Below are 24,383 nucleotides of genomic sequence, written 5' to 3'. Positions count from 1 at the left end.
GCAGCCGGCCGCGTGCCGACAGGGGGCGACTTCGGGAGGTCGGGCCGCGACTCGCGGGGCGGGGACAGCAGGGACCCCGCGGGCCGGGTTGTCTCCCGCTAAGCCCCTGGGCTCGAGCTTCAGGGAGCGCGACTGGGGGGGGTGGGGGGTGGCGGGGGGTGGCGGGATCTGTGCAGGGACCTCGGGCACTGAGCTCGGACGAGCCCGCCGCCGCGGCTCCTGGCCGTCCAGGCCCGACGGGGGACGAACTTGGCCGTGGCCACGAGCCCAGACGGGGTTAGCGCGCGCACAGCCCGGGGCGAGGCGCTGAATGTCCCGGGCCCGGAGCCGCGCAGTGCTGGGCGATGCTCGGCTCGCTCCCGAGTGCACCCAGCGGGGCCCCGCTGGGGTCCGGCACCCGCGGCTCCCGAGCCCTGGGCCGCGGTGGGAGGGGCGCATCCCCGGCGCCGCGAGTGAGATCACCGCGGTTTATTTAAGGAGCCAGCCCTCGTCTTTGATAAACTATCGCGCCTTGGCCCTGGTTTATAGCTTCTGTGAGGGGGAGAAGGGAATTATTTATGGTCCCCCTAACTGGGTGTGATATCAGCCGTGGCTATTATCGAAGCTAGTTCATCACCATAAAATAAGAAGTGTCCCTCGGGTCAAGGGTCTGTGCGGTCTCTCCTGTGGGTTCAGAGAGATTGGGTTGGGGGGTTAGGAAATATACACCCGCTGAGCATCTAAAGATAAATGGAAGGAGGTGTGTTTGTGGGCATAGTTTAAAGAATAAACAAATATGCAATGTATCTGCGTATACAGTGGGCGCTGCTGGGAAGCACGTGTGTTCTCGATGTATGCACGCCTATGCTTAGACATGCGTGTTTACATTCTTACCAAGCAAACCGTATGTAAACACACGTTTCCATTTCTGCCCCACAGCAGGAAAGGTTAACCAGGTAGATGAGAGCAAATGGCACACCCCAGGGTGAAGCAGCTCCCCACATCAACCCACGCCCACCCCACCCCCCTTGCTTCAGAGGTCTTTCATTAAGGCTTTGGGTCAAGAATGCGGAATTACACAGTCCCTTCCTTCCATTATGACAGCCTTTGTATTGTATTTTGGTATTTGTGATTGCAAAGCACGGGGCTGAGTCATCTTAATAACATAGCCGCGGATGCAAATGTATGGAAATGCAGGCGCGCACAGATTTTGTGTGGAGCGGGGCTTTGGCAGGGTGGCCGTTCCCAGTTGGTTTTTTAGTGGCGCGACTACATGCACATATATTATAGTAATACTTTCTGGGTGCCCTCTGTAGGATGGTAGAAATGTGCTCGACGTTGTGTGTGACGCATAAAGCCATATTGTAAGGTAGTCAAAGGTTTCTCAGAAAGGTCTGTGCTGATTAATAAAGTGTTTATGGCACTTTGTTTGGGGGGGAGATTGTGAGAGATGTTTGAGAACCACCCAAATGGAATAGAAAATACCACATTGTTATGGGAGGCCCTCCATCAGCTTGAGAGAGGTTGCTGGAGAGTTTCATAATGGCTAAAGGCCGGAATCAGATGGGGAAACGGAAAGGGGAAGGTGGAAGGAGGGTTCGGATTTTTGAAAAAGGAAAAGCAACTGTGGATTGTTCCAGACCTAGCCTTAACTCGTGGTTGTTTATTTTACATACAATAGAATAGCTAAATGATGGAGTGTATTAGTTCTTTAATAATTTATAGAAATACTTTGATGTTGCAGTAATTACATTAAAGGTCACATATCAAAGGTAATTTGGTTGAGCAGCTGTGATGGTTTCTCAGAAGCAATCAATATCACTGTCCGTGGTGCTGATTTCACCAAGGGGCCTGCCAGATTAAAGAAGGCTTATTACCAGGCAGAAAGGCCCAGGGGAAATCAGGAGCACGTTGGAGCGAGGCGCCAGCCCCCCTTCCACCGATAATTAACACCATTCCCCATAATCTGCGCTAATCCCTCATACTGGGAGATCCAGTGGCATTTTTCTGAAATCACAAAGACAAGTTGGGCAAGAGGCAAAAAGAACCATGAATATATGTTGGCAGAGATGGGGTGGAAGTAGATGCCTCTGGCAGGTCTCAGACACAGCCCAGAGTTCCCTGTGCTGCCCGGAACACAGACCTTTCTTCAAAGGCTTCCTGAGGAGACTCAGTCTCATAAGCCTGCTTGCACAATTCTCTGGGCAGGCAGAGCTCGCAGGGGGAGACACAGGGAAAAAGATAGAGTTGCAGCTACAGGTTCTGAGGGCACATTGTCCCCACACAAATGCACATGCAGACAAATGGAAAACAAAATGACCGAGTAAAATTATGCTTTAAAGTGGAGTCATTTTGATCCCAAAAAGCAGAACTGCCGTTATTATTGTGAGCTGGTTCTCTCCTCGGAGATCAGAGGAAGTGTGCCGCCAGCAAATGCAGAGAGAGAGGTCCAAGCAAAACGCTCAACCAAATCATACGTGTTCCTGCCAGCTGAGGCTGTGCTTACAGCTGCCTGTTTGGTTAGAAGTGGGGCACAAGAGAAACCTCTTCTTGTCTGGGGCAGCCGTAGTAGGGGTCCCAGTGGGCACCCTCTGTGTCTGACTAAAGGAGAATGAAATTGAAAGGGGAACCTGGAAAAGTGGTAACCTCTGCAATTTAGGCATTCTTTCCAGACTTCAAAATCCATTCAAATCAATCCCTTAAAAATCACCCCTCTACTTTCTTACTGAGGAGAGAAAGCTGGCTCAGGCAACACATCCTGCTTCCTAGCAACTTACAGAGCTGGTAACACCTTCCCGCAAGAAAAATAATCCATTGTTGTACACAAAGACACATCAGTGCATGTGCACACACCACCACAGCTAACAACACCAACGCAGCAGCTGCAGCTGGACCGGAGGCACTCCTCACTCACCTTCATCCAGGAGGAAAGGGGAACCAGCATTGTTCTTGGAATAAGTAGAATTTTAGGGAAGAAGTCCCCAATGGCTGTTCTTCTGAATCAGAGGCCAATTTCCCTGGAAACCAGCCTAATTGAAGCTGCTTTGAGGGCTGATGGAGTCATCGCCTGGACCAGTGTCACAAATGGATTATTATTCTTGAATGTGGCATGGTTTCAGTAGAGTGAGATTACTAAACCATGAAGCCTCACCAGGGTCCTTGGGAATATGGCCTTCTGCCAGAAAGTCAGCATGATGCACTTTCTCTCTCTCTCTCTCTCTCTCTCTCTCTCTCTCTCTCTCTCTCTCTCTCTCTCTCCCTTCCTCCATCCCTCCCTCCCTTCTTTCTGTCTGTCTATCTCTCTTCACTCTTTCCTGCTAGGAGACCAGTCCCTTCTATCATTGGTGTTTACAGGGTACAATCACAGAATGTGGCTTCTCAACTCATCGGCAAGGATTTTCCAATATATCCCCTTCCCTCTTGTAGTTGCCCATCAAGTTGGGGACAGAAGCCACACACACAAATATAACCAACCATGAAAGACAATAGATGTTACAATAAAGTGGCCAGTGTAGTCGACTGCTTAGCATTCACAGTGAATACTTGATAAGCACTATGTAAATGATAGGCATGATGCTACTTATCACATCCCTTGCCTCAGTCTCTTTTTTAAGACCACCCTGTGAGGAAGACACCATGATTTTGATCACAAGTTGATAAATAGCTCTGGATCCGCCACTGCCACTCAAGTTCTTCACTTCTGTTAGTGCTGTCAGTTGCTTTAGAACTTTCAAGGGAACAAAGATGGCTATGGGGGAGGGGGGGTTCAGGTTTCCTTCAGGATATGAGCTGGCAGGAAGATAGTTGGGAGTTCAATGGCGACATTAGAGTAGCAAGAAACAGCCTTGCACTGTGCATGCACAGCAAGGCAGGAACCTGACCAAAAGGCCCACCTGAAAGAGAGGTGTTCATGTCGCACACCAGGCCCAAGAGCTATCCAGAGTTTGAGAGTGCATGGGAGGCCCAGTGGAAGAACTGTGTGCCTTAAAACACAGCCCCACTGCTGAGCTCCAGCTGCTCTGGCCTTTGGGACTTTGCAGAGGATTGTCTTCCAGGGAGAGCCCATCTGTTCCCAAAGTTAGGAATACGGGGCCTAGGGAACAGAGCTCTGGCTAGGGAAATGCGGATGATGTGATGAGAAGTGGCCAGAATTACTCCTTCAGCAGCACAAAGGTTCTTGGCCAGAGCTAGAAGAAGTGGGGGCGGGAGGGGGGGCTGGTTCCAGTTAGCAGGAGGCCTGGAGGCAGTGAGGAGGAAGCTAGTGTGGAGGGGAGCTAGCATGCTGAATGGGAGCTGTTTCTTCTTGGTAAATATCGAAGCTCCAATCTGCTAGTTAAAGATGGGCTTTTGTGCCCTTCGTGGGCAACTAGCACACTCTGCTGCCTCCCACCCACCCCTGAAGTCATGCAGGAGACATGCAATATCCCTGCCATCCATACTCCCCAACTCAGGTGCTTGCAGTGCAGGAACTGTCATTTCTAAGGCAAATCAGGGTGACCTTCTGTGAGTTTGCTAAGGAAGATCGTAAGATGGAAAAACCTACCAAACGTAAAATTCGAGTTGAAGCCCCAGCTCTTCTGTCCCTTCCAGCATCTCCCTCTCACTTCCCTTCTCCTTAATCTCATTTTCTCTTTTTTCTCACTTCTCTTCTGGTCTGTTTGCTCCTGCCCTCCATTCTGGATATCTTCTTTTTGTCTTTCATTTCCACCTTCCTCTTTTTTCTCTCCCCTCGCTGTTTTTTTCTCCCTCCTCTCTTTACTCCTGCCTCCTTTTGCCTGCCCCACCTTGGCATCTAGAGGAGGCTCCAGTGGGTCCTCCACCAGCCTTCCAGGGGCTTCCCCCAAAGAGACCCATCCCCCTCTCAAACTGCCCTGCCACTGAAAGATCCATCTAATTTTATGTACAACTGTAAAGATGAATGATAAGTAGAAAGGATAGAAGCAAGAAGATGAATAAATTATAAAGGGCAAATGATGACAAGCCAGGGGTCCCCAGAGACAGTGATATGATAACAGAAACTAGAGACGAATTTATGAAGGGTGTAGTTAGCATGTTTAGAGGCTGTGAATTCTCCGGGTAGTTTTACAACTCCTGGTGATAGGCATAATCAAAGCGTTTCAGTTTGGAAATGTGATATATTTCTACTTGTCTGTCTTGCAGGAAGTGTCGGTTTTGTCTCTGTGTGGTGAATCTGGGTCTTGTCACGACCTGTGTCTCCTCTCCCCATCTCCGCCACCTTCTGTGTCTCTATTTGAGATGGTAGTGTCACAGCCAGACCCACACACTCCTCCTGCTGTCCTTCTGGCTGAGTGTGTTAGTTTAGGGATGGTAACGATAAAATACCACCAACTGGAGGCTTCAGCCACAAAAACATCTTAGTTCTCGATTCACAAACCAAGATGACTGTAAGGTTTCTCCCTCCTGTGGGCTTAAGGACAGTGTCTCCCATACCTCTCTTCTAGCTTCTAGAAGTCAAGGGATCTTCTTGTCTACAGGTGCTCTTTCTACTGCCTTGTGATATAGCCCCCGGTCCACTATTTCTGCACCTATGTGCTTCCCTTCTAATGATGCTAGTCACATTGAATCATGGTCCATGCCAAGGACCTCAGCTTGATCCTCTGTAAAGATTCTGTCTCCAACACATTCTGACTCACAGGTAAGACTTCATTCTTTTGGGCACAAAGCACAGTTTAATCTGTAATGTTGAACAACGTGCTACCTTTGCCTATTCCATGGCAGAAGAAAAAAAGATCTTCAGTGATGCCTAAACTACAGGGATCCCATAAGCCCCTTCTCTGTGATTCCCACCTAACCTCATACTCTTGTTCCTCTGTGGAAAAAAAATGGGTGACATATCCGTTTCCTTCCCAAAGTCGCTAAAAAGAATTGCCCATTTGTCCTTTAGGTAGTGGTCCTCAACTGTACAATTTAATACCCAAAGAACTTGGACATTGTCTGGAGATGCTCCTCCTAGCATGCATCTGTGAGGAGTAACCAGGGATGAATTTATGTATCTTGAAATGCACATGATAGTCTCCCCAATAATGACCTGGTTCCCCAGATTTGTGCTAAGGATTAGAAATGGTGTCCCAAGGCCAATGGTGGTGTAGAAGGCAGGAAGGACAGCAAGCTCCAAGGCTGAGCATTCCCTCTTAGTGGCTGGCTCTCACTCATTTTGAGGACAAGTCCAAGGGTCCTTATGGTAGGAGGAGTTGGAGGTTGTGTTAAAGAGCATCCATTTAAATTACATGAACATATGGAGCAGCCAAGTCCCCTCCCTCCTCTGGGCACAAAGCTGGCCATGCCCACCTCATGTTATAGCCGCAGGGCAGACTCAGCCTAAGACCTGCCAGTTTGGGTACCATTTCCAGCTCTGCTTTCTCGCCTGACTCACATGGAATCAATGTTCTGAGTGACATAAGCTGAGAACTTGCTCATGACAGAGATGGAGTGAGAACTCAGACTTCCTGAGCTCATCCACTGGTGAGGTCTCCATCTCCCCACTTTGGAAGACCCTCTCCCACCCCAACAGGAAGCCTGTATGTCAGGCTTATGTGCACCCAGTATCCTTTTGCTATGTGACACTGCCCTGAGCCCATTGTCCAGAAGGCAATACCAAGGTGAAGGGAGTGCTGAGTCCTCAAGAGGAGAGTCAAAGGGACTTTTACTCAGAGGCAGAGCCAGCAGAAACAAGGGCTATGCCCACAGCACACACAACTTGCCTTGCTTCTTTCACTCAGCCCACAGCGCCAGCCCCATGTTCCACTGCAGCCATTGCAGACCCTGCTCTCCCCTCCCGGAGAAACAACCCGAGTCCTCCCCACTCATGACTTTCCTCAAGCACCCCCTCCTAGACGTGACACTTTCTTCTTCCTTGCCCTGTCCACCTTGGCCTTGCAAGTTCATGCATTCATCATAATAATGACTGTGGACTCTAAGACACCCAGAGCAAAGTCCAGGCCTGGCCATAAGCTGTGCCTGGTAAGACTCTCTACGAACCACAAAGCAGCGGTGCCTATTACCATGGTCCTGGCTTCAAGAAGGGGTGTGAGTGAATGGATGCAGCCTAGGGACCCAGGCTTAGGTACAGCTGCCAAAACAATCCATATGACTCCAGCTTAGCTCAGACCCTCCCCAGAGCCACATTCTAGGCTGTTTGCCTCTGGAATCCCTCCTAATTCTGACATTCTTCATATTTCTAAGAATAATAGACCCAGCATTCCCCACATTGCTTAACAAGATAGAATAAAGGGGTGAGTGGGAAACTCTGCTCTCTCCTTTGACTCACGTGGAATCAATGATCTGTGTGACATGAGCTGAGAATTTGCTCATGACAGAGACGGAACGTGAACCCAAACCTCCAAGGCTCAGCCATGGGGGGGGGGGTGTCTCCAGTCTCTCCCTTTGGAAGATTCTCTCTCTCACACCTGAACAAGAAGCTAGTATGTTAGATCTATGTACAGCCCAGCATTCCCCTTGCTAGTATGATCGTGACTTCTACCCTCCACCACCTGCCACCATTGATGACAATTGTCATAAAGCAAGGGTCAGATAGGTCCCTCCCTGATGCACCCACCCTGAGCCAAAGCTGAATTCCCAATGGCAAGCCCACCCCTGCACTCAGCTCATTCTGAGGAGTTCCGAGAGGGATTTTGCCATTTGCAGCAGCACTGACCGATTGCAGTACAGTGCAGATAACTTGTCCTATGTTCAGAACAGAACAAAATTAGCAAGACACAGTGTATTGATGAAGATGCCTATAATGTGGTCTTAACCAGAGGTGTCTGGGGGTTCCAGAAAGACAAATCAGGCTGCTCCAAGGAATTCCAACCCCACTGGTGGCCACTCACTTTCAGGCCCTTGCCCTGCTGGTACCTTCTCCGTAGGATAACCAATTTTATCCCTGTGAGATAAAGCTCTCATCTCCTTTGATTTCTGTCACCCAGAAGATGCAGCCAGTGTCCCAGTCCTCTTCTAGATTCTCCAGACCCCCAAAGCTCTAGCACACATGTCCTCTTCCTCAGGGGCCTGTTTTCTATTTTAGTCTCCGTTTCTGAGCACTTTCCATTCTCCCGCAAGGCCCAACTCTGACATGAGTTCCTCTGTGCAGACTCTGCCCAAGGAAGCTTTGCAATCCCCAGAGCCACCCAGCACTGTTTTTTAATCCCAGAGTCCTCTGCTAACACTGAGAGTCATAGTCACCAGTGCTTGTCTTGCCTGGTTCAGAGGAAGGCATGAGGATAAAGTGAAAGGCAGTTTCTCTTTCTACTGAGTGTCCCTGCTGACCATGACACCTCACAATGGCACAGTCTGGTCAGCCCTCACAATTCCTCTGTTCATATCACCTACAGCCCCCACCCAGACAATTCCCAGCTTAGCTTTTCCTGCTGAGTACGTTTGGAAAGAAAACAAACCTGGCTTTGTGGTGTTGGGTGCATGGAAGAAAGGCTACGAGGAAGGTATGTTGGACCCAGTAATCACAACAGGTGAGGATGTAAGTGTATGTGTGTGTGTATGTGTGTGTGTGTGTGTGTGTGTGTGTGTGTGTGTGTGTGTGTGTGTGTGATGTGAGGTGTGTGTCCTCAGGAGAGGGAGCCTGAGGTTGGGTTGCCACAGACCTTGTGCCTGTGTGAGTCATGGTGAGACTATTAAAGGGTTTCTCAACCTTTCATCAGAAAGCAAGCCTGAGACACAAGATTTCTGTGTGAGCTACTGCTTCTGGACGGATGTGTTTTAGGACTGGATGGTTTCCTTTTAGAAAGCATGTGTGTGGGTGAGCAAAGGACCAGATGCCTCTGTGTTTTGGACCAGTGGGGTTCCGGAACTGTGGGCTGCCTTGAACCATCAAAGGTGAGCAACCCCAGGTGGTGATGGCAAAAAGTAGTATTGTTCTTTATCAAAGTCCTCATGAAAATAGTTGTAGCAGGAAAAGCGCTGATGTTTAATGGGACGAGGTCTTTCTAGGTCCCCCAAGTCTATTATGCTGTAAAAAGCACGTCAGGATCAAACACACTTATGGTATGCCCTCAGGCAACCACCAGGGGTGCCAGAAAGGTGGCATTCTCTCCTGGTGGCAAAGTGGGCACAAGGCAAGAGTTTGACCCAAAGCCTCATACCTAATTCTGTGTCCAAAAGAGAGGAGGAAAAATGACACCAAACACTCCATTCCACCCTTGAAACTCCAACAGACTGTGAAGAAAATGTCATCCTTCTGGATGACTTGGGTTTGAGCTTTCTACTTTCTATAATGAAGGCCTGTGTGTGAGCCCTTTATATGCCAAGAATTGCTATAAATAACTCAAGTGTAATTATTAATGACAAAACAATGATGTGAGCACGGATGACCTTTGGGGTCCTTTGCTGCAGCAAAACCCTGTGATTCCTAATTCACATTTGAAATAGAGAATAATAAAAATACAAAATGGTTCAAATATGCAACTTGGGCTATTTGACCTGTGTGTTTTCAGACAAGAATAATGGCACTGAGCCATAATGACCAGAAATTGTCCATGGAGGAGGAGAGCAGAATTTTGTTGTGTGTAAGGCAGGAAGAATTGGGAGGGTGGCATGTTAGTTAGCTTTCCATCCCTACAATAAAATGCCTGATATAACTAACTTATAAAGAGAAAAGTTTCTTTGAGATATTTGGGATTCTCTAGCTCATTGTCTACTGGACTGTTGCTTCTGGACTTACAGAAAAGCAACTCATCATGAAGAAACAGAGCCCCATATATCAGCACAAGAGAAGGACAAAAAGGAGGAAGTGATCTAGACAACACAATTCCTTAAAGGGGATATTTCCCAGTGTTACCTTGGGGACCTATGGGAAATTCAACATTGAAACCATAGCAGTTAGCAAACAAACAAACAAATAAGACTTTGGGGGATGGAAATCTGAACTTTCCTCCTACTCGGGGCTGAGGATAGAGGCTGTTTGGAGAGTGAAGGGCCTTTCTCACACTCACATTCTTCAGAATCTCCAGCCCCTTACAGCCTGTGAGCACCCATCAACTCCAGGTGAGCAAGCTACCCAAAATCCTATACACCCTGTGGCTTCAAGCTCAGAAAGGCCCCACTTTCCTTCCCCTGGAAAAATTCTATCACCCCATGCCAGCCTGCCAGAATCCCCTAGAGCTTCAGAACCTCATTTCATACTCCTGACTTCCTCTGTGGGGCACTCCCAGGCCATTGTCACCCATACAAATCTCCTGTTGTTTGTCACTCACAGACTAAATATGGACATGAGACCATAAGGCCACTACACTAGCATTGCTAAGGCTTTATTCAAGGTAAAGAGTCTTGACACTTCACACCATCTGACTTATGTCACCCAATCTGTACCTTCTGCATTTGAACAAGATCCCTATGGGATTAATAAACATGAAGAAGCTTGAGAGCCACAAGCCTGACTTGAGGTTCTGGGGGTTGTCCTCAGTGTTTGCGCACCCCCAAAAGCAGACTGTAAAACACATTAGAAGGCAAATGGAGCTTGCTCAAATGGGATTCAGACAGTGATACCAGGAAACATGTCCAATAGTGGGAACCTGTAAAAGTAAAGAGAAGAAATCAAATGAAGGGCATGATGATCAGAAGCCAGCATTCACTGTGAGAGGTGCTCAGCCCCACAAAAGACTCAAGAAACAATATCAGACATGTTCCCCAGAATCCTCTCACCCAGGGGCCAGGATACACATCAATGCCCATTAAGCTTTGGCTGAGGATGTGTTCGTGAATTGTTAACTCCCCAGCTCTTCAGGCTTGCCATGTGGTGACAAACTGATGACCTTGTCCAGAGGAGGCCCTTAAGTCAGAAGTGCAAGAGCTGGCAGCTGGGAGTTAGGCCACCATCGCCGAGGTGGGGATGGCAAAGCTTCAGTGTCAGGGTTCTGTCTGCTTCTGCTGTCTGAAGGCTGGCAAAATTATCTCAAATGGGAAAACAGGTATGGAACCCTGTCTCTCCAGCCGTGGTGAGAGTTATCATTCATGGAGAACTCCGTATGACCCATGTGCTCTACAAATACCCTCTCATTTAAAGCAGTCTCACACTGGTCCTAAAAGCTGAGCACTGGCAGTGCTGTTGTTAATAAGAGAAAAAGGATAAGGGGCTTGTCCAAGGTTTCATGGTCAGGGCACCAACACCATGGAAAACCCGGAGCTGCACAAGGGCAAGGACAGTGCCATCATGCATAGGAATGACCACACAGGTATCCACAACACAGATTCTGGTGTTGGTTCATCTGTGTAACAATGTCAGGGTCAATTTCTTCCCTTGTAGTTAGAAAGTGGTTTTCCTGGCTCCATGCATCAAATCTGCTGAGAAGGGTGGGGCCTGCTGCCTCAGTCCCTTGTCAGGAATGCAAAAAGCTTCCATGTGGTTCCCTGCTCAAAAGACATCTATGTATGCCTCAATGACCAGAGTCATGTCACAGAGCCATGATAATAAGTGCTTCTGTTTATGAAGAAAAAAGGAGTATACACTATGAGGAGGGACCAGTAGACTTTGCTCCCAGACTGATGGAGATGGGCAGAGGTTACAAAATAGCAGGCTGGGTGGAGCAATATTGCAACCTCACCCACCTACGTGAGTCTTCAATTCAGACCATCACCTGGCTAGCCTCAGCCCAGACAGACTGAGATGAGCCAGGAAAGCTGTCTAGCTTTGCCCTCTGCTCCTTAAGATTCCTCTCATGACTCAGTCAACATCATGAACAAAACCCATCCAGGTCATAAACTAATACTGTTCAGCACCATGGACAAGACCAACTCTTTTAGCCTCCGGAGTCTGTCAGAACCATGGACAGGGCCCACTCGTTCGCCCTCAGACGTCAGTCAGCACCATGGACAGGACCCACCCGCTCGCCCTCGAGTATCCCGCAACAGCATGGACAGGACCCACTCGTTCATCCTCAAGAGCCGGTCAGCACCATGGACAAGACCCACTCGTTCGCCCTAGGTGTCAGTCAGCACCATGGACAAGACCCGTTCGCCCATTCTCAGGAGCCGGTCAGCACCATGGACAGAGCCGCTCATACACTTTCTGGGGTCTATCAGCACCGCGGACAAAGATCCACTGGGATCACCCTATGAACTCAATCGGCATCATGGACAGGAACTCCAAAGCCTGTCAGCACCATGCACAAGGGCCACTCAACTGCCCCTACAGGTGGCCGGACTGACCTAGGAAGTGGGACAGGTCACAGAAGAGACATAATCACAGTGGACAATGAATAAAATAGGTCCGTCTCTGGTCCTAAATCCAAGGATTCCCCTGGCTTTTGCTTGCTTTCCCATTGCCAAGCCCCACTGCACCAGAACCAATACAGCCCTCCACTCCAGCCCTCCTAAGCTCCTTTATAAGAGGACATTCAGACCCTGAAGGTCAACAAAAATCCCTGGTATTGGGTGGGCTCGGGGCCTACATTCACACAATCTGGCTTCCAACCCTAGTTCAGCCATTCTGAGCTGTGTGACCTGGGGCTGGTCATTTCTCTTCTCTGAGTGAGTGGTGTGTTTGTACACGGACTGCCTATGGAGAGTATGACATCGTGCATATAAGTCCCTGAACACCTGTTATACTAGGGAAGGTGCCCACTGTCCTGTTGCTATTCTGTGTCCTTCCTTGATCTTTGCTGACCCACCTCTACCCTTATTTCCCTGGATGACAGCCAACTCTAGATGCATAACCACAAACTCCTAGCCACACAACCCAGCCCAGGGCTGGTCACCCGGGAAACCGTCAAATCCACCCATAGAATGGAACTGGTGACAGAAGCACCCATGGAGGTGGCTGTACCAATCCCTGCTGAGGCCTGGATATGTTTGCAGAACACAGTTTGAGATCATTCTGTTTGTGCTGCAGGAGAGCTGTTAGTTCGGTTTTTGTCCTAATGGTATGAGTGATCCCTGTGTGAGAAACACATTTCTGTCTCCACCTCCCATTCACTAACTTTTCACCATCAAAGGGGTGAAGGGATCCCAGGAGACTGCAAACCCTAAACCCATGAGAAGAGAAGCAGGAGCATACCCAGTCCCCTGTGTGGCTGGAATGGTCCAGCAGGCCCTTCAAGACAGGGAGACAGAGCATCTGAGATGAATATGCATTCAGCCTCTCCCAGCAGCCCTGACAGCTGGCACCCGACAGCTGGAACTGCTCAGGGCCTGCGAGAAGGTTTTTAATTCAATTCAGTAAGTGTTTCCTGAGCACCCACCAGGAGCGTGGCCCTACGCTGGGTGCTGTTTGGCAGATGGAAGCAGGAGAGGGCAAGGACCCCCACCTCCCCTTGGGGCTTCCCTTCTGCAGAAGAGGAAAGGTGTACATGCCAAGCAATTAGAGGACAATGGATTGAGACTCAGGCTGCAATTCAGAGTTCACATGGATCAGGAGTGCTGAGAGGAAGTGACTATTCATTGAGTCTCTTCAGCAAGTCACTGTGCAGGGAACAGTGGACCAGCATTTGAGGGTGGAAGGGTTGTGGGTGGACAAGAGAACCTGGAGATAACGTACGAAGAGGTGACAACATGAACAAAAGCAAGAAGGTGGGAAGAGATGTCACAAGAATTTTACTCAGAAAGGATTGTGAGCCTTTACAATTCGAGATTGGACTGCCATCCAGTGATTAACATGGCCCCTTTTCTTTGGGTGCTTGGGTACTGTAGAGGCATCCTGAGAGGGAAGTAACCACTTCACCATTGAGCAGCCTGTGCAGCTGGAGACCAGTGAAAGCCTGGTGGGGGAGGGGCATCAGAAACGGGAGCTGGGCCCTGTGGGTGGCTTGCCTCAGTTTCCCTTCCCAGGAATAGACTCAGTAGGCAGAATCGGCAGTCCTGGGACACCTAGGGGTTGTGCAGAATCTGCCTAGCAAAGATGCCTCCCTTGGTTATCTGAAAATCCTGCTGGTGGGAGGTAGAAAGGAAATTTAGCTCTCTCTCTGGGCCTCTGAAGCTGCTGCGGGGGGGATGTTACAGTCCTTTGACCACATGGAAGATAGTGCCCACCCACAGGAGAAAATCTGTATGACAGAAACAGCCACACAGAACTGGCCAGGGTACTAGCTATCTTACCATTCATTACACATGGAGTTTCTTCAGCACTCTGGTTTGTAACAAAAGAGAACAGAGCCGCTCATACACAGGGGTGCAAAAGATAGGCATAGCCTGGACTCCTGCACTGTGAGTCTTCCATGTGCTCTCCTTGGCCCTCCAGCCTTAGGTACCCTGATGTCCCTCCATTTCTATGCTCAGCCCATCAGAAAACCTTGATTCCTCCTCTTGGGCTAGGAAATCTCAACATGTGACTAAAACGCTTCTCTTCAATTGTTTCTCTCTCCTGAGAATCATGGAAGCCCTGAAGATTAGAGTTGGAAGGGACCTTAGCATTATCCACTTGCTTCCATTCTGAACCCAGCTATGGCAGTCCAGACACAGTGGGGACACCGCTCTGCTGAGTTGCCTAATCTTGGTTTGTTCTGTAGTAAGGCCTTTATTCATGATTGACAGATTAAGGGAACCTACTGTAATTCACAAGAATGGGGAGGACACAGGCTCCATTAACATCCATATTAAGGGGCGTGCTCGGCTCAGTTTTATTACTTTGGAGTAGACACTCCAACAGTGTTTCCAAGTTAACATCCTGCCAAGCCTGCTTTAATGAACAGACACAAAGCCTGTGTAATTAGCACAGTAATGCCATGACACAGTACTAGTACAGCACTTGCAAACACCGTTCTCAGTTGGGCTTGATTAGATGAGGCCTATGCAATTTCAACTACTTGGAAAGCTGAGGCAGGAGGATCACAAATTCAAAGCCTGCCTGGGATACAGAGCAAATTAAAGGTCAGCCTAGACAACTTAGTGAGACTCTATCTCAAAGTAAATAAATTTTTTTTTTAATTCTGGAGATGTGGCTCCATGGTAAGAGTATTTGCCCATGTGTATGTGAAGCCCAGGGTTAATCTCCAATACCCCAAATAAGCAAACAACAAACAAAAAATCCCACTAATTTCTTAAACATATTTGGACAAATGGTCATTTTGTCTTCACTCACTTGGTGGTCAATGTTTTGTTTGCTGGAGTTGGGAATGTAGCTCAATTAGTAGAGTGCCTACTTAGTGTGCACAGATTCTGTATTGGATTCCCAGAACACTACTGGTGTAGTGTTGCACACCTATACTCTTCACCTTAAGGAGATAGAAGCAGGAAGATCAGAGGTTCAAAGTCATCCTTAGCTACATAGTGAGTTCAAAGCCAGCCTGAGCTAGATGAGACCCCTTCTCAAAAAGAGGGGTGTGTGGGTGTGTATGTGCATACAGACTTTTAAAAGGTCAATTTTCTCCTAAATTCCAAATTGTCCTCAACCTTGTCTTAGGGAGTGCCAAATTTATAGACTTCAAACAACTCCTTAGTGTTTAGCATCTATCAGACACAAAGAACTCAAGATGTCCAAACCCAAGGGGTTACAACCACTCTAGAAAGCTGTCCCCGGTAAGTGTGAGTTCCCATGTTCTAATGTATTTCACCCCGGAACTGAGGGAGCTGACTGCATATTATGAGGTGCAGTAGATCACCCTGAGTCCCCTCCCTACTCTCAGACTCCATAGAGCTTTGCTGTGGTTGTGAGCTCTAGCCTGCTTCCAACTGGGTGTCCCTGAAACTTTTAGGTCACAGGGGAAAATATGATCAGTCCATGGTGGATCATTCTATGAAGGCAAACCTACTGCCTGCTCCTTATTTAAGTCCCACTTGCTCCTTCCCCCAAGTTTTAGGACAACAGTGTGTGCTATCTTCCTCTCTTCTTAGTAAATGATTTATCTTGGGGAACTTCATATTTTCTTTTAGGATAAACTGAGCTAATGTGATGTGCTTGTTTTAATTTGCAAGGTTAACTGATCTAATTATCACTGGTGTTTAGTTAAATCCTATGCCTGGGTCGGCTGCAGGTGTGGGCTTTGAGTCCCGCCAACAGGAAAGCTCTGACAACAAGCTGATCTAACGCAGTGGCTCCTCTGGTATGAGAGCTTCCCCAATAATTTATTTAATTAATAATAATGCACAAATTTATTAACAGCCAGAGATAAATAAAGGGTGTACTTATATTAAACAAACCTACAAGGAACTGCTAGCTGCTTCTGGGGCCTCCTTCGCAGGGGGCACACCTCTCCAGCTCCATGTCTGTGAATATGGAAGGCAGGTCTATGCATCCATGCTGAGCAGAGAACTACCCTGGGGACTCCATTAGGATACAGGAAGATACCTCTTGTATAACAGTGCCCAGGAGCCGAGATGGTCCAGAGTGGGTTGCAGATCTGGAGTTTCTAGTTGAGCCCAGACTCCAAAGTAACCAGAAGTGCTGCTCCACTCCTTAAAAACTAGACTCAGTCTTGCAAAGTGCAGGTTCCTCTGGATGGAAAGTGATGGATCTCTAGTCTTTGAGCTGGGAAGATGGCCTCTGGAATCGGTGTCTGGCACTGAGTGTTACTCCTCCAGGTCCCGTGTCCAAGGAATATGACATGAGCAGCAGAGGTAAACTTGAAGGAAGTTGAATGGATGATGGATATGCTTGATGACTGTAGTATATGGCTGGGTTAGGGTGGCCTGAAAAGAGCCTTGGAAGGCAGGTAGAGAGCAAGCAGGCAATACACCATATACACACCATGAGAAAGCCCTGGCTTTATGAGCCTACCTCTTCCCTAACCCACAAAGAGCTGCCTCCAGCCCACCTGGAGCATAAAAACCCTGCCAGGGCAGCTCAGGGTACCAACACTGTTCAAAGGTGTGGAATGGAATGACACATGGCCAAAAACCTGTTAGGCTGTATTGTTTTAAGTGTGGATCAGGTCCAGCAGGCAGCTGCACCGGAAATGCATTTCCTGTAACCTGAAGCCCAGATGCTGGACAGTCTGAGTCACTCAGTACGGACCTGTTCCCAATCAGTGTGGAGCTCTCTTCTACCATGTGAATGGCCCTGAATGAAACTGCATTGCAAAGCCACATGTAAAATGTGCATGAACAAACTAAGTGTGTGCATGTGTGTGTGTGCTTACCCATGTGTGTACACACATGCACACACACATGCAGATCACAACTAGTGTACTCTTACAAACACAAATGAGTACACACCCTAGGGCACATGACATGTACATACACACAATTACATATATATTGCTGCTGCATGCGCACACACACACAAAAATGTGCATGCGCATATGCTCTTCCTTGGCCTCCCTAGGAACTGAAAGAGAATGTGACTCTGTAGAGACAGGCGAAGATAACTCTTGATTTCTGATTTCCAAAGCAGTTTGGACAAGGTCCTCTGAAATGTATTAAAATGCTAATCACAGCATCTGTCTGAACCCTGGCAGCTGTGTGACTTGGGGGTGGGGTGGAAACAGAATGGATTGTGAAGGGAGCTTCTGGGCTCTTTAGTTGTGCATTCTCCCCTCTCTACCCCTTGCCTGCTCCCCAGGGGGGCTCCACAGGCCTCTACTGGTACCAGCCTGTTCCACAATGGCCTTGGCTCTGATGAGCAATAATCCCAAGGGTGTGAGTCCTCAGAGCTAACATCACTGCCTTTCTTCCAGATCAGTCCAGAGTTCTTTCTATCTAAGATCCCAGACCACACCCAGGAAAGCAGAGCCACGTTCCTCTGTATCTCTGAAATGGCCACCCATCTTCTTGGTCTCCTCTATCCCCAGTCTGCAGACCCCAGATACCTGCTCTCAGACTTTCCACCAGCTGTAGGTGATACCTAGGCATTGATTGCTTCAGGTCCTCACCTACCCATGCCATGACCTCAGCACTGACACCAGTATCCAAGAACAGCCCCTGCACCTGATGCTTCTCTAATATGCAAGCTCTGCCTTGCTCCATCTGTTTCCTGGCCTGCTGTTCCCTAGTAGCTCGGACTTCTTCGGTCAACATTCCAAACCCAGCTTAGCATCATCCTCTCTGGCAAGCCTTCCCTTATCTGGAGTAGGGTGGATAAGCCACCTTGTTACTCATGCCCAGAGTATGTGATGCATACCAAAGCTTGCCAGAATTTAACCATGTCCCTCTAGCTGACCCTTTGCCTGGATTGTGCGATGTAAGCACTGGCCTGGCCAGTTCTCAGAAGCTGTGGTCATTGGAATATATGGATGGATAGATGTGGAGGCGGGAACCTAGATGTCTGAAACCAATTATGCTTTTGAGGGAGCCACGAGCAGATACCCTAGAGGTAACTCACCTCCTCTCTTTATACCTGGTACAGGATCTGGTCAGCCTGTGTGAGCACAGGCCTCACAGAAGGCTGCTTATGCCCATATCCTCCACCCCACCTTGTGAGAGCCAGGCTCCCAGCATAGCACAGTTCCATTTTTCCTCTTAAGCATCAAACTGTCATTTCACTAAACACCATCTGGAGACTCCTGGCTTCAGCTCCTCTTTTTTCCCAAACTCTTATTAATGTGATGGGTGTTTATTCCTTCTTCCTTCTCTCCACTTCCTCTGGAGCATCTCAGCCCTGTGGCCTGCAGACATTCATCTTATCTTCTGGGAGTGCTACTCTGCTCGGGTGGGAGGCTGGCTTGAGCTGTTCTCAAAGCAGCTGACAGTGACAATGAGCAGCCAGAAAGAGGACAGGAATGAGTACAATGGCCCTCAGAAAACAGTCCCAGGGAAGGAGGATTGGCAGAGGATGACTGAGGCAGGAGCTTGCCTAAGCAAAGCCTATGGTGGGATGTCACTTACCTTCTTTGTTGCTGTAATAAAACACTCAACAAAAGGAACAGAAAAAGGAAGGAAGGAAGGAAGGAAGGAAGGAAGGAAGGAAGGAAGGAAGGGAGGAAGAAGGGAGGGAGGGAGGAAGGGAGGGAGGGAGGATTTACTCTGGCTCACAGTTTGAGGGTACAGCCTGGTATGGTGAGGCAGTCATGGCAGCAGGGGCATGAAACAGCTGGGTTGCATTGTACCCACAGTCAGAAAGCAGAGAGATAAATGCTGATGTTTGGATTTTCATCTTCTTTTTATTCAGTCTGGAACCCTGATCTATAGAACGGTACTGCTCACATTTAGGGTCATTCTTCCCATTTTTATTTAATGCAATCTAGAAACTCCCTTTCTTTTCTCATGATGCCCAGAGATTTGTTTCCATCATGAATCCATCAAGTGGACAATCAAGAATAATCAGCAGTGGCCTTCCACTCTGGTGGGTTGATTTTCCTAAAATTCCGGGACCCTCAGTGGCTCCCTAGTGCTACCAAATGAATCTGGGCATCCTAACAACAGTACCTGAGCTCCCTCCTCTCTGTTGCCAGCACAGTGTGTTCTTTCCTGTGCCTGTGTGCCCATGCCATGGAGCCTCACTGATCTCGGATCCTTTTTTTTTGAGATTTATTTATTTTTATTTGTGTGTGTGTGTGCACATATGTGAGTTTATTTATACAGTCTGCATGCAGGAGCCTGTGAAAGTCAGAAGGTGATGTTGGAGCTCTTTGAACTTGAATTACAAGTGGTTGTGAGCTGCCATATGGGTGCTACCAACCAAATCCTGGGTTCTTTGTAAGAGTAGTAAACATTCTGAGCCATCTCACCAGCCCCTGGTCTCCAGTTCTTGCTTCTCCTTGAGGGAGTTCTCCCCTTTCTTCTGGCCATTCCTCACTACCCCACCTGCACTTCCCTTCTTTCTCAGCACCGAAGGCATGAAACCCCTTCTTTCACCCCACGATCTAATCCAGGTCACACTGTTTCCCAGCATGCACTGTTTTCACTTGAAGGTGCACCAGGCTTCTCTGATGGTGCTCACTACACCCCACTAAGCACTGAGCACACAATGGGTTCACAGCCAATGCCTTGTCCTTAAACAAAGTGGATGGCAGGAGTGACCCCAAAGAGATGAACCTCGGCTTCTTAGAGGCTCTGCTTGCCATCAGAGCCTTCCCCCAGTGTCCCCTTGGAGGGCGGCCCATTCTGGTCCTTCCTGGGCTGTGGCCTGCACTGGCACTCAGAGGCCAGCTCGCTTCCTCTGGTAGAACATTAAACTAATGCGTGTTGTGTCTCATTAGTAGCATTCTGCTTGTGCCAGGGCCAGGCAATTTGATGGGTACTTGATTGGGTATTCTGTTTATTTATGGCAGGAAAAGGATTCTTTATGGAGGACTGGGCAGCACATTTCTGTCCCTATGGCCCTGAGATCCTCTGGCAATGAAACAATTATAAATTAAGACTAAATAAATAATATACAGTAAGCAATACAGACCGCATGCCTCCACACAGAGAGCTCCCCTTGGGTAGGCCATGGGAACAACCACAGCCACGCCTAGAGACTATGCACAGCCCACTCCTTCACTTCCTTCCCTGTGCCTGCGTCTTAAACAACTGTTCATAGGAAACCTGTAGCTCTCTGATCTTACTGATCATCACAGAGCCAGGGGGCAGGTATTCTGCTGGATAGAGAGACCAGGTGTGGCCTATGGAGGTGAAAGATTCCCCCAGAAAGCAGCATAAGTGCTTCTAACCCATGACACAGTCCTAAAGTACCCAGGAGGACCGGAGAAGACCTGCCCACTGGGAATCGTGTGTCCAGTGGGGAATATATCTGATTCGAGCCAGGCCGGGCAGGTGCTACAAGCCCTCCTGTGCAGATAAGCTGGGAACAGCTGGGATGAGCCAGCTGGCATTCAAAATCTGGAGGTGGCTGTGTAGCCCCCAGACTTGTGCTACCAGCAAGAGCAATCTGTAACTAAAAGGACTTCTCCCTTCCTTACCTGCAAGGGCTGCTGTGTGACACACCCTTCTCACCAGCAAGTGCCAGGAGGTCCGAAAGGCACAAGGCCATCTTGGAAGCACACCTCCACACCCCAAAGAGCAGACCAGACAGAGCTCCCAGCTCACCTCAGGCAGAGAGTCCTGTGACACCAGATAGAGGAGCACAAAGCTCAGATGTCTCTCTTCGCCAAAGGGTGGTCCAAACCTTCCTCCATGAGGACTCAGCCAACAGATGGGAAAGGCCCACCTGATCCCTCTACAACCAGAAGACAGGAGTGGGGATAAGTGGGTTATGCTTGGGTGGGGTCTTCAAGGCTTCAAGTGGGAGAATGGGAAACACAGGAAAGTCTCACCCCCAAAGATGGTGCATAGTGTTTTGCTGTATAAATGCGGTGTGCATGTCATTCAGCTCATCCACTCTTCAGCCACCCTCTCACCTCCCCCCAACCCTTTCTGTTCTTCATCTTCATCCTCACAGCAACTCATTGTCTCTCTCGCCAGCCTGTGCACCCGTGCTTTCCAGAGGTTTATGCATGAAACTAATTATGCACTGCTAATTTGGAAGCTAGCAGCTCTCCTGCTAACGTTCATTTAATTCAGGTTGTTCTGCTGAGTGGCATTTCTGTAAATATGCTAGGGGGCTGGGGACCTGTCAGGGAGGGTTACTGGAGAGCAGGGTCAGGAAGAGGGGTCTGGGGGTCTGGGGACCTGTCAGGGAGGGTTATTGGAGAGCAGGGTCAGGAAGAGGGACCCAGAAGTCTGGAGGTGGTATGCTTGCTCCTGTTGGGGAGCAGACAGGGGCGCAATTATCGTAACTGGAGGAGGCCCCATTAGTGGTCCTGGATGGGTCTGCTGAGAGGTAGAACTATGACTATAAAATGTCTATAATGTTGAATGGGACATACTGGAAAACTGCCCACAAAGGTGAGAAAGTGCTTGCTGGGTTGGCAGTACTTGGTGGTAGTTTACTGTGCAAGACGGGAGTCTGGCATCTCCAAGGGCAAGAGGAGCCTCCAAGAGGCTGGAGAAGGGCACTGGCAAGCAACAGAGGTCTTTGTCCTGGGAAGATCTCTCCAGGCCAAGATGTCTAGAACCAAAGTGGCCCTAAGGGGCTGGAATCCTGGAGTCCCCAGGAAAGAGCTGGGCAGGCAGGGCCTGTGCATCCCAGCCTAAAGACTTTCATTTCTGACTCATCTGAGGACTTTAAGGAAAACAATTCAGTGTCCCTGGGTCCCAGGGTCCTCTTCTGAAAACTGGGGAGATTCATTCTATTCCTTTTTCCAAGTCCATGTGATCCTACAGAGGCCAGTGAAAGGAAAGGCTCCTAAACACTCGGTGAATTCTCAGACAGCCGACTTTGCAGCCGGCCCCATCTTGTCTGCTGAAATCAAGTCCAAATCCACAGACAGATGACATGTCCACTCCCACAAAACCCCATGTAGTCAGAAAGGCTTGAACCTAAACTAATTATCCTCTGTCACCATCTTCAAATTCCCAGTTATGTTTGAACTAGGGGCTCTGCATTTTTATTTTACCTCTGAAAATGATATCACGGGTCTCGCATGGACCCTACTTCATGAAAATATTCTCTAAGGACTTCTGTGTCCTTTTGTGTCTCCTGAAAAGGAGCTCTCTGAGGAACTGGGTGGGTCTTCTCCTGTTGTCCCCCAGGTTATAGGTTGGGCCCCATCGTATGCTCAGCAAATAACATGCCATTTCCACTTGTTCCTATTCAATGAGTGCCACACACCATCTAATTTAGAATCAGATTATCTGCCCTGCACACTGTCTCTTTGTTTTCCACTTCGAGGCCCTAGCAAGCATCTCCCCACAATCTCACTCCTCTCTCCTAACAAACCTGGGGCCTTAGTGCCTCTCCATCATAGAAGAATGGATATGAGCCCGGCTGCAGTATTAGCCTTCTGGTGAGGACTATGAACTCTAGTCTCAGGTGGCTGGGAGGCAGCCCAGCTGCCCAATCACAGATCTCGGGCATGTCCGCAGGGAAGGATTAGCAAAGGAGTAAAAGGATGCCTGCAGGGCCTGCAGACAGCAGGCCAGCCAGGAAGGCCTCCAAGGGAGCCGCAGTGATGCTGGTAAGAGAAGAAGCACCATCCACAGCCAGCCATGAGAACCCTCGCTCGCTGCCCAAAGGGAAGTCAGACAGGCTGCCCTCTGGGGGCCAGAGCAACTCCAGGGATAAGTGAGTTGGCTTTTCCCTGCCTGACAGGGGCTGACAGACAGGGCCAGTGAAGCCCTTCTGCAAGAGGACAGACAAATGTATAAGGGATAACTCATCCAGGTCAGCCTCCTCCCTTCTCTAGGCTTTTTTGGTACCCATGGTAAGAGAATCCCCCTCAGCATTTGTCCTGCCCCTTCACCCAGTTGCTCTAGACCAACCATGCATCACTTTCTGGCTCTAGGCCACATCTCCCACACCGTATTCATCGGTGCCACTGTAACCACCCCTCTAGGTAACCTGAGTCATGCCCTGTCTTTCCCAATAGCCATGAAAGCCTATTTCTGACCAGTCCATCCCTGTGTACTCGGACCTCATCACTTACCATCCATTCAGGCCTCTACCCACTTCCCTATAGAATATGCAAGGGAGATACTTCCTCTGCAGGCTAGCAGAGGTGTAGTTAGATAATGGAGGCCACTTGGTGAGAAGCAGCTACTTCTGTGATTCAGCAACCATGGACCATTCTTCCATGTAAGCCTCCCTCCTGTACAACTGTGTTGTTCAGATCCCAGTCCTGGCCACCATGATGCAGCCAGCCCCTCCTCTCACCAGAATTAAAACATCCCTTGACAGCCAAGTTCAAAACCTGTCTCCACCAGGGGTGCCTGGTAAACTGGTGTGTTGGCTTCCGTATCCATGGGTAACCAGTTGCTTCTGCACTGGCTCTCGGCTTATGAAGTACTGTTTTCTTCCCAAACCCCTTGCTTCCCTGCGTCCCCTGTCGTCAGCCAGGGAATGACTATCGAATGCAATGGACGCAGCTTGCGCCTTGCACTCTTGACCTTCCACACACAGAACCTGTCGTTTTACATGGCACACGTTGCTGGCTTTGCCTCACCCCGGTGGGATCCCTGCTGTCATTTTCCAGAAGGCTCGTTCCATTTACACCACAAACCTTGAGAGACCCACCTCCTACTTCAAATCAACCCACAGCTGTGTGTTTCTCATAGCTTCCATGGCTGGCTGAGAGGCAGGCCTCACGCTGAGCCATATTGACCAGCCGTCTGTGGTAACCAATGCTGAGTAATGGTTCAAATGGTAACCAGCATTAGCAAATAGTTCCTGTGATAATTGCAGCCTAATTTGTGTATGTGCACATGAATTAGCTTGCATCTGTATGCCATTAGCACTCTGAATTATCTCCAGAGCAGCAGAGCTCTCGCCTCAGGCCCTGTGGTCAAAGCCAACAGTGGGGCATATCTAGAGCCTTCTTCTAAGAACAAAGGACAGAAAATAGGAGTTTTGGGAGAGACAGACGTTTGCTTCCAGCTCACTCAGTGGACATGTTCTATGAGCCAAATCTTTGGCTGTCCCAGGGTATGAAGGCAAAAATTGCCAGAAAAATCCAGTCCTGGAAGCTGTTAGGAACTACTCAGAAAAGTGCTCAATTGGGACCTTAGGGGAGCTCCTGGGGAAGGAATGA

At 48.9% G+C, this 24,383-nt stretch overlaps 1 protein-coding gene across 47 annotated transcripts in view; it reads left to right on the top strand.

Moving 5' to 3' along the window:
* The window catches only part of Celf4 (CUGBP Elav-like family member 4), a 287,815-nt gene that overhangs the window by 77,396 nt on the left and 186,036 nt on the right, over window positions 1-24,383 (top strand). The window lies entirely within an intron of this gene.

Source organism: Peromyscus californicus, unplaced genomic scaffold, assembly GCF_007827085.1.
Source record: "Peromyscus californicus insignis strain IS unplaced genomic scaffold, ASM782708v3 Scaffold_17__1_contigs__length_78620276, whole genome shotgun sequence".
Taxonomy (NCBI): domain Eukaryota; kingdom Metazoa; phylum Chordata; class Mammalia; order Rodentia; family Cricetidae; genus Peromyscus; species Peromyscus californicus.
This window is presented reverse-complemented; position numbering and strand designations above follow the sequence as displayed.